Raw genomic sequence first — 11,484 nt, 5'->3', positions numbered from 1 at the left:
CGATGTGGAATATGGTCAGATGTCCGCCTTCTTTTGTAGTCTTACATCCATCTAGTCACAAAAATATACTACAATGTCATTGCTGAAAATAAGCGGATAGGATATGGTAATAAGCTGATATAATTAATGGACAAACTAGTTTAAAAATTGTATCAAACAGATTCTTTGTGATGAAATGACATAATGTTTGCATCAAAGGCCAATATTCTCTCACTAAAACAAATTATTTTGAGGGACATAATTCATTAGCGATTAAATAACAATTAGTGCAGGAATATGTAACAGTGTCTATAAAAGATATTTTACTGACCATACGTATGTTGCAAAGTCTATTGGCTCAGGGCAGATGCTCTGTAATAACTGGACTTTTTTTTTATCGTGTACAGTGAATAGTTTCTGGGTTATCTATGAAATTAAATCTGGATTTTAAATACACCTAATGAATTTATAGTTGATTCAGCTTGACTACTGAAAATAAGTTCCTGATTTTTAAAAACGGCATGTTCCAGTTGTGTTCTCCAAGTTCCTGTGTCCCTGCCAGTGCCTCCCAGATGGCCTCGCAGAACCTCAACCCAGCCACCACCAGTGTCACTGCCGCCCGGCCTGTAAAGGATCGGAGCCCAGCGGGGCTGCCACTCAAGGTTCGTTGGGCAAGAGGTTACATCAGGAGCTGATGACCCTCGTGGTATCTGGTCATAAAGGAATTTCTGCCCTCCCTGAATCAGACAACCTTTTCAAATGGGTGGGGAACATCCATGGAGCAGCTGGCACAGTATACGAAGACCTGAGGTATAAGCTCTCCCTAGATTTCCCTAGTGGTTACCCTTACAACGCGCCCAGGTGAAGTTCCTCATGTCCTGCTACCACCCCAACATGGACACGCAGGGTAACCTCTGCCTGGACATCCTGAAAGACAAGTGGTCTGCCCTGTATGACGTCAGGACCATCCCGCTCTCCATGCAAAGCCTGCTAGGAGAACCCAACATCGATAGCCCTTTGAACGCACATGCTGCCGAGCTCTGGAAAAACGCCACAGCCTTTAAGAAGTACATGCAAGAAACCTCGCAGGGCCGGCCCGGTGGCTCAGGCAGTTAGAGCTCCATGCTCCTAACTCCAAGGCTGCCGGTTCGATTCCCACATGGGCCAGTGGGCTCTCAACCACAAGGTTGTCAGTTCAATTCCTCGAGTCCCACAAAGGATGGTGGGCAGTTCCCCCTGCAAGTAAAATTGAACACGGCACCTTGAGCTGAGCTGCCGCTGAGCTCCCGGATGGCACAGTTGGTTGGAGCGCGTCCTCTCAACCACAAGGTTGCCAGTTCAACTCCCGCAAGGGATGGTGGGCTGCGCCCCCTGCAACTAGAAAAATGGCAACTGGACCTGGAGCTGAGCTGCGCCCTCCACAGCTAAGACTGAAAGGACAACAACTTGAAGCTGAACAGTACCCTCCACAACTAAGATTGAAAGGACAACAACTTGACTTGGGAAAAAAAAAGGCCTGGAAATACACACTGTTCCCTAATAAAGTCCTGTTCCCCTTAAAAAAAAAAAGAAAAAAAAAAAAGAAACCTACGCAAAGCAGGTCTCCAGCCAAGAGCCCTGACCTGGGCTGTCCAGCATCTCTCTTATTGTGCTGTCTTTTATTTTTTCCTTAGATGGTCTGTCCTTTCCTTAATTTCTGTATAGGACTCTGGACCTTCACTTGTGGTGTCATATTGGTTTTGTTTCTGTTTTTAAATTAAATCTCTGGTTGAAACCCTGTGGTGAATATATTAAATAAATACATTTTGATTAAAAAAAAAAAAACATACGTTCTTACCACCCAATGACTCTTATACCCACCCCCAACACATAGCATAGGGGTTTGCAAGTAGTAGATAAGGGAGAGTTTTCAGATCATCATGATGAAAAGCTACACTTCTGTAGAAGAGATAAAGTACTGGAGGATTGGGGGAGGCGGTGAAAGGGAAAGTTCCTAAAAGAACTATGTACCTTACGAGGAAAAAATATCAAGGGAATGACAGCTCTTCTGCCAGAATGACTTCCTAGGCCAGACAGTAAAAGCATTCTTCTGCAGGAATCTATAAGTCATATACTTTGAGAAAGTAATGGATGCAGCAGAAGAATCTAGTGAGTTCATAAATAATATGGAGGGTCATCCTGAAAATTGACTGTACATTGATGGCTGTGTATTTCTAGGAAAAGGATAATAATTTATCCTCTCCATGACTGAATGGAAAAACTGCTCTTTGGAAGGTGGAGAGACAAGTTTTAAAAAAACACTTACAGGTAAGAGACTTTACCATTTACTTGGAGAATCCTGTGTTTTAGGCATACTGTGAGGACTCTTCACATCGGCCTACCATACCAAGTAAAAAGTACATACTAACAACAACTTCCTGGTAAGCAGAAAAGTAGCATGCTTTATCACAGCAAATCAGTTTCGACCAAAGAAATGGTCAAACCAACTGTACATGAGAAAATATTTTGAATAAACAAATATTCCGGAAGCTCTTACCTGAAAGCCAAAAGAAATTTGAGACATTCTGTTCATCTTTCTTAATACAATTAGCTTATGCTTATTTATAGACAACCTGCAATTTGAATAATCTGATTTGTACCAAGACAGCCAAATTTTAAAGCAAGCCATTGATATGATGATGATGATGATGATGATATCACCTCATATTTTGTTTCATGATATAGATTAGAAAACACCACGTTGATATTGGTTATTTTCTCTAATTCCCACAGGTGCCCTATGGCACTTCTTGGCTCAACCTGCCAAGGCTGCTGAGGCAGTCAGTTTGTACAGGTATATACCAAGGGTGTCCAAAAAATGTATACAAGTGGACACTTTGGTTAATGTTGCTCAAGCAGTAGTTCGCTGCAATCAGAAGTGTGTGGACGCTGATGGTAACCACTTTGAGCACCTCTTGTAATTGCAGAAGTCAAACGTGACTTGTATTCATCTTTTTTTATTGGTATATACTGAGTATTACAATTTTAATACAGTTTTCCTTTCTTAAAATGTGTATACATTTTTTTGGGCACCGTCTGTATAATCTGATAACATCCCACCTCAGCAGCACCTGAGCTTGTACCATGTACCTCTTGCTTTCTGCGATTGGGCTTCCCTGATGCTCTTAGAATCTCATGGGTAGAGTTGCTATATTTCACAAATAAAAATACCCAAGACCCAATTTAATTTGAGTTTCAGATAAACCATGAATAACTATTAAGTATGAGTATGTACCATGCAATATTTGTGATATACTAAAAAAATTACTTATCTGAAATTCAGGAGTAACTGGATGTCTTATTTTTTCTATGCCAATCATACCAGTGGGTTAGCACTTGGCCAGGGCAGAGTTAGAACTGCTGTTGAATAAATGTTTCCTTTTCTCTCCTGTGTGAAAAATTTGGAGAAGTGTTCTATACAGCAACTCATGGTGGGATGAAGCTACAGGGAATGCCTACAACCATTACCAGTTACCAGATCGATATCATACGCCTGTATTATTTTTTCCTCCTTTCCCATTTTACACTCACTGAACCCCTATTCTTGTTCACTGGGATTACATCCCCAAATAAACTGCCTGCATGAAAGCCCTTCTCTCGTATTATTGTTGTTGTTTTTCTGGGGGAATTCAGGCTTAAAATGGTGCTGGAAAATTCTATGAAGTTATAGTAATGTTAGAACCAGAAAAAACAACTTTACAAATGTGAAAATTAATTTCTATAGAGTTCGTTGCATTGCCTAATGTCACATTGTGTAGTAGAGGTGCATCTGAAACTTGAACTGGGTCTTGAACTTGACTTTCATTCAATGCTTTCAACTAGCAGTCGAGCTTATGCTTATTTCAAACTATATTTTTAAAGAAAAATCAGTTTACTATTTCTGTAAAAGTGGTATAGTGACACCATTAAAAATGAAAAGAACAGGGGAGTCAGGTTATCTTGGTTAGAGCGTGGTGCTAATAATACCAAGGTCGCGGGTTCGATCCCTGCATGGGCATGGGCCACTGTGAGCCACGCCCTCCTATAAAAAAAAAAAAGTCCTACCACACACACATACAAAAAGAACCTTGGCAATTAGGAATACATTATTCCAACATCTTCTGTACATCTATATCTAGATAGAAATATCAATACAATGACGTATAAGTACAATTTTATTCAAATTCAAGAAAAGGAAAATAAACTGAAAAAAATGTTTCACTTTAGATAACATTCTTCTTTACCATAAGAGACAGTATTTCTTAAAATATCCCTCAGAGAGAAATAAAATAAACATGAAAAAATTGGAGTTATTATTAGTTTTAATTAAATGATTCCTTTTTGTGTAGTATTAATTGACTGCTCACTGTGAAAGATGAGGGCATTAGCTCTCACATTTTTTTCCCATTTTCCTGCCTCCTCACCTCACAGTTTTTGTGAATTCTGTCATTAATTTGATATACCAAGGTCTCTAATATGCACATCCAATTCCATAACTATAATTTCCACATTTTCTTTTATTATTAGTTCTATGCTTCAATGTGTTCAAATGTAACTGACTACCCTCTCCCCCAGCTTCTCCATTTCTAAGGTCTTTAATTGCAATCATCTCTTAATTAACTACAGTTTTCTTCATAAAGCTGAGTTTTTATTTGCTTGCTTTTGTGTGGGGGGGCATGTTTCCTTTTTTTACCAAAAATTACTTTATTTTTAAAGATTATTTACAATTTCTTTTTAAAGTTACAGCTGACATTCAACGTTACTTTATATTAGTTTCAGGTGTTCAGAATAGTGGTTAGACATTTATATTTATTTAATTTATGCAGTGATCCCCCCGTAAGTCTAGTACCCACCTGGCACTACACATAGTTGTTACAACATTATTGACTATATTCTCTAAGCTGCAATTTACATCCCCATGACTATTTTGCAACTGCCAATGTATATTTCTTAATCCCTTCACCTTTCTCACCCAGCTCCCCTAGCCCCCTCCCCTCTGGCAATCATCAGTTTGTTCTGAGTTTCTATTAGTCTGTTTCTGTTTTGTTTGTTCATTTATTTTGTTCTTTAGATTCCACATATAAGTGTCATCATATGGTATTTGTCTTTCTCAGTCTGACTTAATTCACCTAGCATAATACCCTCTAGGTCCATCCATGTTCTAAATGGTACGAGTTCATTCTTTTCTATGGCCAAATAATATTCCAATGTATACATGTACCACCTCTTTTTTATTCAGTCGTCTATTGATGGGCACTTGGGTTGCTTTCATATCTTAGCTACTGCAAATAGTGCATCAATGAACGCAGAGGTGCATATATCTTTTCAAAATAGTGTTTTGGATTTCTTTGGATAAATACCCAGAAGTGAAATTGCTAAGTCATAAGGTAGTTGTATTTTTAATTTTTAAAAAGATTTTTATTAAAAATAGAGCTACCATACTATATCATACTAATTTCAGGGGTATACCACAGTTATTCAACGTTTATATACCTAAAGAAGTGACCACCATGATAAATCCAACAACAATTTGACACCGTACCACGCTATCACAATATTATTGACTATATTCCCTGTGCTGTACATTACATCCCCATGACTTACTTGTTTTATACTTGGAAATTTGGACCTCTTATTCCCCTTCACCTTCCCCCATTTTTAATTTTTCAGTTATACAGCTGAACTTCAATATTGTGTTATATTAATCTCAGGTGTACAGAACAGTGGTTAGACATTTATATAACTTAAGAAATGATTCCCCTGAGTAGTGTAGTACCCACCTGGCACTATACATAGTTATTGCCATATCATTGACTGTATTCCCTATGCTCTACTTTATATCCCCATGACTATTTTGTAAATACATATTTGTACTTCTTAATCCCTTCACCTTTTTAACCCCAAACCCCTCCCATCTATCACCCCAACAATTCTAGTACCCATTTAATGCCATACATAGCACTTACAATATTATTGATTATATTTATTATGCTATACCCTACATCCCCATAACTACTTAGTAACAACCAATGTGTACTGCTTAATCCCTGCCCCTTTTTTCACCCACACCCTAAATTCCCCTCCCATCTGGCAACCATCAAAATGCTTTCTGTATATATGAGTTTGTTTCTGTTTCGTTTGTTTATTTTGTTCTTTAAATTCTACATATAAGAGAAATCTCATTGTATCTGCTTTTCTCTGTCTGACATACTCCAATCAGCACAATACCCTCCAGGCCCATCTGTGCCACCACAGATAGTAATAATCCATTCCCTTCCCTGGCTGAGCAATATTCCATTGTATATATGTACCACCTACTCTTTATCCATTCATCCCTTGACAGACACCCAGGCTGCCTCCACATCTTGGCTATTGGAAACAATGCTGCAATGAACATATGGATGTGCACATCGCCTCAAAGTAGCGTTATGCGTTTCTTTGGATAAATACCTAGAAGTGGAATTACTAGTTTCCTCTTTATCTCTTGTTATAACCTTTATTTTAAAAAGTCTATTTTGTCTGGTATAAGTATTGCTACCCCAGCTTTTGTTTGTTTGTTTGTTTGTTTGTTTCCATTATCATGAAATACCTTTTACCATCTCTTTACTTTCCTTCTGTGTGTCCCTTTCAATCTGAAGTGAGTCTCTTGTAGACAACATATGTAAGGATTTTGTTTTCTTATCCATTCAGCCCTTCTATGTCTTTTAATTGGAGCATTTACTCCATTTGCATTTAAAATAATTGTTGATAGATATGTAGCTAATGCCATTTTATTATTCATAATTTTGATCTTTTTTTTTTCCATCTTGTAGAAGTCCCTCTAACATTCCTTGTAATACTGATTTGATGGTAATATGCTCCTTTAGCTTTTTCTTGTCTGGGAAGCTCTTTATCCATCCTTTGATTTTAAATGATAGCTTTGCTGGGTAGAGTCATCTTGGTTTAAATGATAGCTTTGCTGGGTAGAGTCATCTGGGTAGGTCCTTGCTTTTCATTACATTGAATATTTCCTGCTAATCTCTTCTGGCCTGCAAAGTTTCTATTGAGAAATCAGCTGACAATCTTATGGGAGCTCCCTTATAAGTTACTAGTTGTCTTTCTCTTGCTGCTTTTAGGATTCTCTCTTTGTCTTGAAACTTTGCCATTTTAATTATAACGTGTCTTGGTGTAGGCCTGTTTGGATTCATCTTGTTTGGGACTCTGAGCTTCCTGGGCTTGTATGACTATTTCCTTTGCCAGGTTAGGAAAGTTTTCAGGCATTATTTCTTGAAATAGGTTCTCAATCCCTTGCTTTCTCTCTTCTTCTTCTGGTACCCTTATGATATAAATGTTGTTATGCTTAATGTTGTCCCAGAGATCTCTTAAACTATCTTCATTTATTGGATTCTTTTACTTTTTGCTGTTTCAGTTGGGTGTTTGCTGCTATCTTGTCTTCCAAATCACTATCAATCCTCTGGTTCATCTAGTTTGCTGGTGATGCTTTTTAATGCATTCTACATTTCAGTTATACTATTCTTCACTTCTGACTGGTTCTTTTTTATGGTTTCTACAGCCTTTTTTGTGCTTGTTATCTCTTTCTTGAAGTTCTTACTAAGTTCCTTGAGCATCTTTATGACCATTTTTTTGAACTCTGTATCTGGTAGGTTGCTTGCATCCATTTTGTTTACTTCTTTTTCTGGAGTTTTGGCCTGTTCTTTCATTTGGGATGCATTTCTTTGTTTCCTCATTTTGGCTGCCTCTCTGTTTTTGTTTCTATATATTAGGTAGATCTGCTATGTCTTCCAGTCTTGGCTGGGTGGCCTTATGTAGTAGGTGTCCTGTGGGGCCGAGTGGCATCATCTCCCTAGTCATCTGAGCCGGGTCTCTAGGGATATCCCTTTTGTGAGTTGTGTGTATCTTCCTGTTATAGATGGGTCTTGATTGCTATTGGCACGTTGGTGGGTGTGATTGACCTTCAGGCTGAGTGGCTGTGGGGTTTGGCCACGTCCACAGCATTATGGGCTGCTGTGCTTGGGGCTTACCCTGTGGAGTGGGATTCACCTCAGTTGTCTCTGGTGCCTGCTGTGACCACCCTTTCGGTGTGTTGCTTGTGGGGCTAACTGAGTGGTGCTGTACTGTGGTCTGAAGCTGACCTCCAGGTATGTTGGTTCTGGGGCCTCTACTGAGGGGCTCCAGTGTAGACCCAGGACATCTACTTCCTTGACTGGCTGCAGACTACCTGGTAGGAGCTATAAATAAATCCATGGTTGGTCATTGCCTGTGCTGGAACTGGAGTTGCATGCGGAAAGGCCACACTGTATCCTGAGTATGGCTGTCACCAGTACCAAGCCTGTGGTAGCTCTGAAAAGACCCTACATCAACCCAAGTCCTGCTGCCACATTCCAGCCACCATAAGGCTCGGTCGCTGATAGAACCTCATGCAGTATGCTATTTGGGTGAGGCAGGATTTCAGGGAGTCACCAGAGTAGAATGATGGTATTTGGTGAATGTAGATTCTGGTTTGGTGCCAGTCCTGAGCCTGAAGCTACTCAGCCAGAGGCTCAGAGCACACCGAGGCTAGCTCCCACCTGCCTGTGGCCCGCAAACACCCTGGAGTTGTCCAAGAAAGAGTGCAATGTGGGTGGGGCTGGCTGCTGGCCGAGAAAGTGCCTCCAGTATTGCATGAGTTCAGTGGGGCAGAGTCCCAGGAAGTTACCAGGGTAGAGTGAGTGAAGTTCACCAGATCAATGCAGATTCAGATTTGGCCTGTGGGGAAAGGGCTCAACACAGAAAAGATGGTGCCTGCCTGCTGGCTGCAAGGGAACAGGACTCTACACAGGGAAAATGGTAACTGTCTCTCCAATCCTTGCCCTAAGCCACACAACTCAGTCTCTCCACGTATATCTCTGACACCTCCCTCATCACTGTCCCTCCACAGGAACCCAGGGTGAGTGCCGGTGAGTGGTCTGTGTGTAAGCCCTTTAAGAGGATGTCTGGGTTTCTTGCAGCCTTCTGTCTCACCTGGATGGTTGGAACCCCCAGTTTTTCACATCCAGATGTTGTGGGGGATCGTCTTCCTGGCACCAGTACACTGGGCTGGGGAGCCTGGCGAGGGGCTACGGTCCCTTGTTCCTCTGATTGGGAACCTCCATGGCTGAGATATCCCTTCTGATTCTCAACCACTACACACAGGTGTGGGCCAGACTGTTCCACATCTCCGCCCCTCCTACCAGTCTCGGCATGGCTTCTTCTTTACATCCTTAGTTTTGAAAACTTCTACTCAGCTAGACTTCTGATAGTTCTCCAGGTTTATTGTTCTATAATTTAGTTAAAATTTTAATGTGGTCATGGTCGGAAGCAAGCACAGCGTTTCCCTACTCCACAATCTTTTTTTTTTTTTTTTTTTAAGATTTTATTGGGGAACAGTGTGTACTTCCAGTACTTTTTTCCAAGTCAAGTTGTTGTCCTTTCAGTCTTAGTTGTGGAGGGCGCAGCTCAGCTCCAGGTTCAGTTGCCGTTTTCTAGTTGCAGGGGGCACAGCCCACCATCCTTTGCAGAAGTCGAACCGGCAACCTTGTGGTTGAGAGGACACACTCCAACAAACTGAGCCATCCGGGAGCTCAGTGGTAGCTCAGCTCAAGGTGCCATGTTCAATCTTAGTTGCAGGGGACGAAGCCCACCATCCCTTGCGGGAGTCGAGGAATCAGACTGGCAATCTTGTGGCTGAGAGCCCACTGGCCCTTGTGGGAATCGAACCAGCAGCCTTCGGAGTTAGGAGCATGGAGCTCTAACCACCTGAGCCACCGGGCTGGGCCCATACTCCACAATCTTGGCTCTCCTTTTTTGTGTTGCCTGTTTGTTTTAAAGAAGGAATTTGGATCCTGTATTCTTAGTTCTTTCAATTTTTGAGAATGGCTGTTTGTTGTCCTTATGTTTGAATGTCATCTTTTTTGATATAATATTCTTAAGTGTCACCTTCTCTCCCTTGGGTATTTAGAGGTATATGTTCATGATCTTTGTCCTTTAAAATCATGTTGGAAAACATATTAGGCAATCAGATTTAGTCTCCTCATAGGTGATTTGATTTTCTCATCTGGATACCTAAAGTATTATTTTTTTCTATAGATTCAATAACTGAACCAGGCTAAATTTTCAAGTATCCTGTATGAAAATTTTATGCAATTGCCTGTTTATTTCAGTCTACAGATCTGAAATTACATTTTTGTGTGTGTTTATTTGTTTATTGTCAGTTTCCCTTAGGGGAAGGTAAGCTTCATGAGTCTAGGTACTTTAACCTCCTAGTCACTACTGTGATTCCTGAGCCTCTAGATTGGGGCCTGTCATATTGTAGATAATTAATACGTATTTATTGAACAAGTACTGTTGAATGAATGACTTTCTTATTTCAGATAACTTTTCTTGAAATGCATCTCTTTTTGTTATTTATAAGTCTCAGTTTGCTATTCAGTTATAGGAACACAAAATATGACTTAATGATCTGTAGACTGTTTTACCATTTCATTTTTTAAAATTTTCATCATGTAGAACATATTTAGAATAAGAAATGGAATAGAGATCTACATTTGTATTTTTACAAAAAGCTAGTCATTTAATCCAGAACAATCATTTAACTAATCATTCTTACCCCCACTTACATTTAATGCCACCTTTAAAATATAAGCAACGCCCACATGTATTTGTGTCAACTTCTGAACTCCCTCTTTTTCTGTTAAATTGACTATTTTCTCCCATATTGAACTCTGAAACATAAATCTATGTAATTTTCATATATTGGCTCTGCTTTCCATATTTACTCGCTCCTTTCTTAACACTTTGATCATTTTTACTTTGTCATCTGCATTCATCAAGATTATCTCAAGCTTTTGCTCTCTAACATTGATATTGTTTCAACCATGGCTATTATGATCTTCTAATGTTTGAGCTGTTTTCTTACTGGACTCAGGTTCTTATTAAATTGTTCTAAAATGTGAAATGCTTGTGGGAAGTTTTCTTCCATTCTCTAGATTGTTTTCATCTAAATTGAAAGTTCTGTTTTCCACATGCTAGCTCCTCTTTTTTTTTCCTTCCTTCCTTCCTTCCTTCCTTCCTTCCTTCCTTCCTTCCTTCCTTCCTTCCTTCTCTCTCTCTCTCTCTCTGCCTCTCTCTTTCTTTCTTTACTTTTTTTGTTTCATTGTTTTTGGCCAGAGGAGTTCCTGTTAAGGTGTGGTGACATAGTTGTCCTGTGATTTCTTTTCACCTTGGTCTTGCATAGGTGGCTCTATTTAGAATTGTAGTTTGATTCCCATATAGTATTAGAGCTTTTTTATTTCTTTCTTGGTGTATCTGCACCTGCATTGATGCACCTGATCCTCTCATGCACCAGTTCAAGGGTTGGGTTTTTGTTCTTTGCCTATTTTTCTGTTGCATGAAGACATGAAGAGAGTAAAGAATACAGTTGAGAAAAAATTGGCATGCTCCTGGGCGGAATCCCTGAGATAATCACTCCTT

General features: G+C 39.8%; 1 pseudogene; it reads left to right on the top strand.

Moving 5' to 3' along the window:
- The first annotated feature begins 551 nt into the window (after positions 1 to 551).
- Positions 552 to 1,095, top strand: LOC109456643 (ubiquitin-conjugating enzyme E2 C pseudogene; annotated as a pseudogene).
- Positions 1,096 to 11,484: the final 10,389 nt, after the last annotated feature.

Source organism: Rhinolophus sinicus, chromosome 18 (assembly GCF_057876585.1).
Source record: "Rhinolophus sinicus isolate RSI-liver-muscle chromosome 18, RSI-T2T, whole genome shotgun sequence".
NCBI lineage: Eukaryota > Metazoa > Chordata > Mammalia > Chiroptera > Rhinolophidae > Rhinolophus > Rhinolophus sinicus.
The sequence above is the reverse complement of the archived record's forward strand: the minus strand, read 5'-3'. Positions and strand labels throughout refer to the sequence as shown.